Source organism: Perognathus longimembris, chromosome 23 (genome assembly GCF_023159225.1).
Source record: "Perognathus longimembris pacificus isolate PPM17 chromosome 23, ASM2315922v1, whole genome shotgun sequence".
Lineage (NCBI taxonomy): Eukaryota > Metazoa > Chordata > Mammalia > Rodentia > Heteromyidae > Perognathus > Perognathus longimembris.
In genome coordinates this window covers 31,152,147-31,157,337 of record NC_063183.1, presented here as the reverse complement: position 1 = coordinate 31,157,337, position 5,191 = coordinate 31,152,147, and positions in this window count along the sequence as shown.

The following is a 5,191-nucleotide window of genomic DNA, read 5'->3' as shown; positions in this document are numbered from 1 at the left end:
GGTAGCTGCCTCGGGGCTCCTGGGCTGCTTCCCCAGAGCAGCCGGATGGACTGGAGCTTCAGGAAACCGATCCTAGAATGTCTGCTTCCTCTTCCATCCCGAGACTCCTGGAGACACGGAAGGCGGGGCCCGGCCGCCGAGGTGCAGTGCCACCTCTCTTGCAGGGCAGATCACAACTGGTTTTCTCACTTGCCCTCTGGTTTTTCTTGGCAGTGTTGCTCAGCGGAGAGAGGTGTGGAAGCCGGGGCGCCATCAGGGCTCTGTGCCCTGTGAGCCTCGGAGCGCTCTGGGGCAAGAGGGCATTTCCTGGCGGGTGCTGTGCTGTGGAAAGGAAAGCCAAAGGGAGAAAGGAACTTAGGGCACTTTCAGGGGGATCTTAAGTAAGCTGTGCCCCCTACAGGAAAGAGTGTGAGGGCCCCACGACTATTGCTCCAAACAAGAACCTTGAGAGACTGCAGAGACACCTCTGAACCCCAGATCTTTATTCTCTCTGAAGAGGTACTTGGTGGACATTCAATGGAAATTGAGGCAGGACAAGGTGGCCGGTTCTTGTAATCCCAGTTATTTGAGAAGTAGAGATGGGTAGGATTGTGGCCTAAGGTCAGCTCAGGCCCCTCCTCAAAAATAAAAAAATTAGCCAAATTCTATCTCAGTTGATAATCTAAATGTGGTGGCAGACTTGTGATTCCAGCTGTGTGGGAGATGGAAGGAAGAAGCTCATTGTCCCCAGCAGTCTCCCAGCAAAAATGAGCAGCTCAACCTGAAAAATAATGCAAGCAAAAAGGCAAGTCGCATGACTCAAGTTGTGGAGCACTAGCCTGGCAGGTACAAGGCCTTGAGTTCAAACCTGAATCCTGCCAAGAAAAACATACCAGTAGAACCCATAGCCTGGCTCACCCTTGATATGACTTTATTGTTTTTATTTTATTGGAAGGGACACTGATTTTTTTTTTTTTTTTTTTGGCTAGTCCTGGGCCTTGGACTCAGGGCCTGAGCACTGTCCCTGGCTTCTTCCCGCTCAAGGCTAGCACTCTGCCACTTGAGCCACAGCGCCGCTTCTGGCCGTTTTCTGTATATGTGGTGCTGGGGAATCGAACCTAGGGCCTCGTGTATCCGAGGCAGGCACTCTTGCCACTAGGCTATATCCCCAGCCCCTGGGACACTGATTTTTGATGAGAACTTCCAGGTTCCTGGTGAATTTCCAATAAAAGTAGGGGAGGAAGAAACACTGAAAAGATCCACGTAGGAAGGAGTTCCAGAGATAGATGAGCGGCCAGAGCACGTGCTCACATTGGGAGCAGATCACAGGCAGGAGAAAGAGGCAGGGAGCTGGGAGGGTCCTATGTGGAAGGAGGGACTTCCATGTACCTGCCTTTCCTGCTATGCGTCACTTCCTGAATCTGCGTGTGTATATGTGTGCGCTTGCATGCACACCAGTCCTAAGGCTTGAACTCAGGGGCCTGGGTGCTGTCCCTGAACTTTGGTATTCATGGCTAGCACTCTACTACTTGAGCCATAGCTCTTCTTCCATTTTTTTTTTTTTTGTTAATTGGACATAAGAGTCTCAAACTTTCCTGCCTGGGCTGGCTTCCAATTGTGATCCTCAGATCTCAGCCTCCTGAGTAGCTGGGATTACAGATGTGAGCCACCAGCACCCAGCACTTGGCCTCCTGCATCTTCTTACCTCCCGATCCTTCACATTTCAGGGACTTCTACACCAGCATTGTCCTGTCTCCTGGATTTTCAGTCTAAGATTTCTTGAGAATTCTTCAGACCCAGCAGTGGGTTCACTCCAGACTTCTCAATATCATCCTCAAAGCCCTTGGGCATCTTTCCCCTCCACATCTCAAGTCCAGGCAGGCCAAATCCTTCCCTTCTCTAATACAGATTTCTGTCCTTCAATCCCGCCTCTATGCTTTCTTTCACAAAGCCGCCCCCCCTTTCTCTTTCTCCCTTTCTCCCCCTGTCTCCCTTTCTTTCTTTCTCTCTCATCTACTTCTTCAGCCCCCTTGATGCAAGAGCATCATCTCACTAGGAAGTCTTTCTGACACCTTCCTTCAGACTAGGAGTTAGGGGCTTGCTCTCCTGTGTTCCCTATTAGCCACTTACTCCTTGACATTACACATACCTAACCATCTTTCTCCCAGTCCTCCTTGAGGGCATGGTTTGTGTCTTATTATCACCAGTGCTTAATGACAGTGGTTAATGGTAGTAGAATTCCCAATACAACTAGTAATAGCTTTTAAGTGCCACTTACTGTTCCAAATTCTTTATGTGCGCTATCTCTCTTCATCTTACAACATCTCTATGATCTAGAAATTCATGATGTTCCTATGTTAAAGATGGGGAAATCAAGGCTTAAGACATTAGTTTTGGCTGGGAATATGGCGTAGCAGTAGAGTACTTGCCTTGTGTGCATGAAGCCCTGGGTTCAATTTCTCATAAACAGAAAAGGCTGGAAGTGGCGCTGTGGCTCAACTGGTAGAGCATTAGCCTTAAGCAGAAAGAAGCCAGGGACAGTGCTCAGGCCTTGAGTCCAAGCCCCATGACTGGCCAAAAAAATAATTTAAAAAAAGACATTAGTTTTCCCTAAGATCCCTCATGAAAAACTGAGGAGTCAACTTTTGTGAATGCAGTCGGACGCCAGTGTTAAATGCAGTACTGTATCTGAGATCTGGTCAGCTTTCCAGTTGTTGTTTTTTGTTGTTGTTGGGTTTTGTTTGTTTTGTTTTGTTTTTTTTTTTTTTGCCAATCCTGGGGCTTGGACTCAGGGCCTGAGCACTGTCCCTGGCTTCTTTTTGCTCAAGGCTAGCACTCTGCCACTTGAGCCACAGCGCCACTTCTGGCCGTTTTCTGAATATGTGGTGCTGGGGAATCGAACCCAGGGCTTCATGTATATGAGTGAAGCACTCTTGCCACTAGGCCATATCCCCAGCCCCTCCAGTTTATATTTGAATACATGCAAAGATGACCCCGGCATGTACAAAGGGAACCATGCCCAAACCCACTGCCACAGCTAGCAATGGGAAAGGAAAGCGTCACGGGGGCTTGATGTGAGAGGAGACTGGAAGATGAGCGCGGTTAGGGTGGGCAGAGAAGGAGAAGGGTAATGGCCAAGGGAGAAATTGCTCGGTAGCCTCGGAGTCAATCTAGAGCTGCTGGAATAAGATGGGAGGATTTTGGAGCCACTGGGCAGCCGCGATGCGTAAAACCTCTGAGTGGCCTGAGTGCTGAGCGTCTCTGCCCGGCTCCCCGCGCCCTCCCTCAGGCCCCAAGGAGAGGGCAGAAGACCTCACGCGGTCAGGAGGCACTCCTAGTCTTGACGAAGGCGGACACTGGTCAGGAGAGGGGACCTAGAAGTCCCATAAGAACACAAAACTACGCACAGGGCCGGGAACACCTAGGCTGGCTCCTCTGCCTGGACCCTGGGGGGCCGAATAAGTCTGGGGCTCTGAGCCTGATGAGCTGCTTTACAGGTTTAGCCTTCTGCTGGATTCCTGCAGCTCATTAGTCAGAGGGTGTGGGGGTGGGTGCGGGGCAGTCGAGGGGCAGTGCTGATCGGGGCAGTGCGCACCTTGGTCCAGGGACGCTGAGCAGAGTTGATGAACACCCTTCTGTCTGGACGGAAGCAGGGCTGCCACCCGGGGGGAGGAACACTCAGCTAGAGAGGTAGACGTTAAGTGTCAACTCAAGTCGGGTTGAGGTGGAGCAGCCTCCAGACCTTTCTAAGACCTAGAGAGACTTGGGAGGCAAATGAATTCCTGATATGCCCTTGAGAAAGTTCCAGTTCCCTTGTCCATGATACCCCAGCTCCTAGGTTTAAGGAGGACTAAGGAGTTTCACTGCAGCCGATTACAAAGGGAAGCCAGGATTGTCAGCTCCACGTGGGCCCGCCACCCCCGGGGAATGGAGAAGGGATGAGTGAATACTCAGAGGACTTCTGTGCCTGAGTCCACTTCTCACTGATCCTTGCAGCCATCCTCTAGGGAAGATGGGCGGCCACGTTACCACCGTCCTCCAGGGGGCGCCCTGCTCTCGCCATGGAGTCGAAAACTCTTTGCTTCCTACCACACATGACTGTGGATGTCCCAGGTTCTACTACTACCAGCCCAAAGGCCCTGCGGCTGGCGGGCTCTGTACACGCCACAGAGAAAACGGGAAGATCAGAATCAGGAACCGTGCTGCTGGCCGGGCTGGCGATGCCTCCTTTTACCCCTGCCTGAATCTTAGGTTGCTAGTTTGCTTGTGGGAGACCCTGTGAGTCACCCCACCCGGTGAGGTGAGGTCAGAGGATCTCTTTGGATCTAACCTCTGGCAGGGCCAGATGAACCCCATACTCTGAGCCCTGGGTTGTTGAGCTGGAAGGAGCTAAGAGGAAAACCATTTGAAAGGTGGACCTGAAAAACAAATTCACGTTCCCCGAGGAGGCCCAGGCGGCGGCCTGCCCACTGTGGCCCTCTCCAGGGCAGGACGGCAGGCCAGGGACCGGAGGAGCAAAGGCCAGCACAGATGGCTCTTTCTGAGGGCAGAGAGCCATCTAGAAGACAGGGGTAGTGACAGGCTGCAGAAATCCCAAGTGAGGGCAGATACCCCCGACACGCTGGGCGGAGTAGAGTGTGCAGACTCTGTACTCTTCCTGCATCCAGAAGCTAAGAGTGAGAAGGACCCCGGAGGCTCAAGCCTGAGGACCACTGAAGAGAGGAAAAGTACAAGGGGGGAGAACTAGGGCGAAGGGCATAAACCAACAATCATACAAGCTGGGGGTAGGGGAAGAAAGAAGAAGAAATGGGAGGGAGGGAGGGAGAGGAGGGAGAGAAGGAGCTAAGAGGAGGCGAATGAGTGAGCGTCTCACACCTGAAAATGAATAGGGAGGTATCTTGCTTTCCTGGGTTTGGGGGAATCTCTAAATTATCTATGAGGGAGATACATGGATTCGCCATTATATTATGTTATTCCTATTGGAAGCCCCAGTCATAAAGCCTGACTCTGGATTCAAATCACAATGTGTAGAGAAAGTGTCGCAACATATAAAGAAATGGAAGAAATGAGTTTTATACTTTGATCCAAAACTGGAGGGGGGGGGGAGAGAGAGAGAGAGAGAGAGAGAGAGAGAGAGAGAGAGAGAGATTCTCTTCTGTCTCCACCTTGTCCATAGAAGGGTCACAGCTTCTAGCGAAGGCAAAAGGACAGC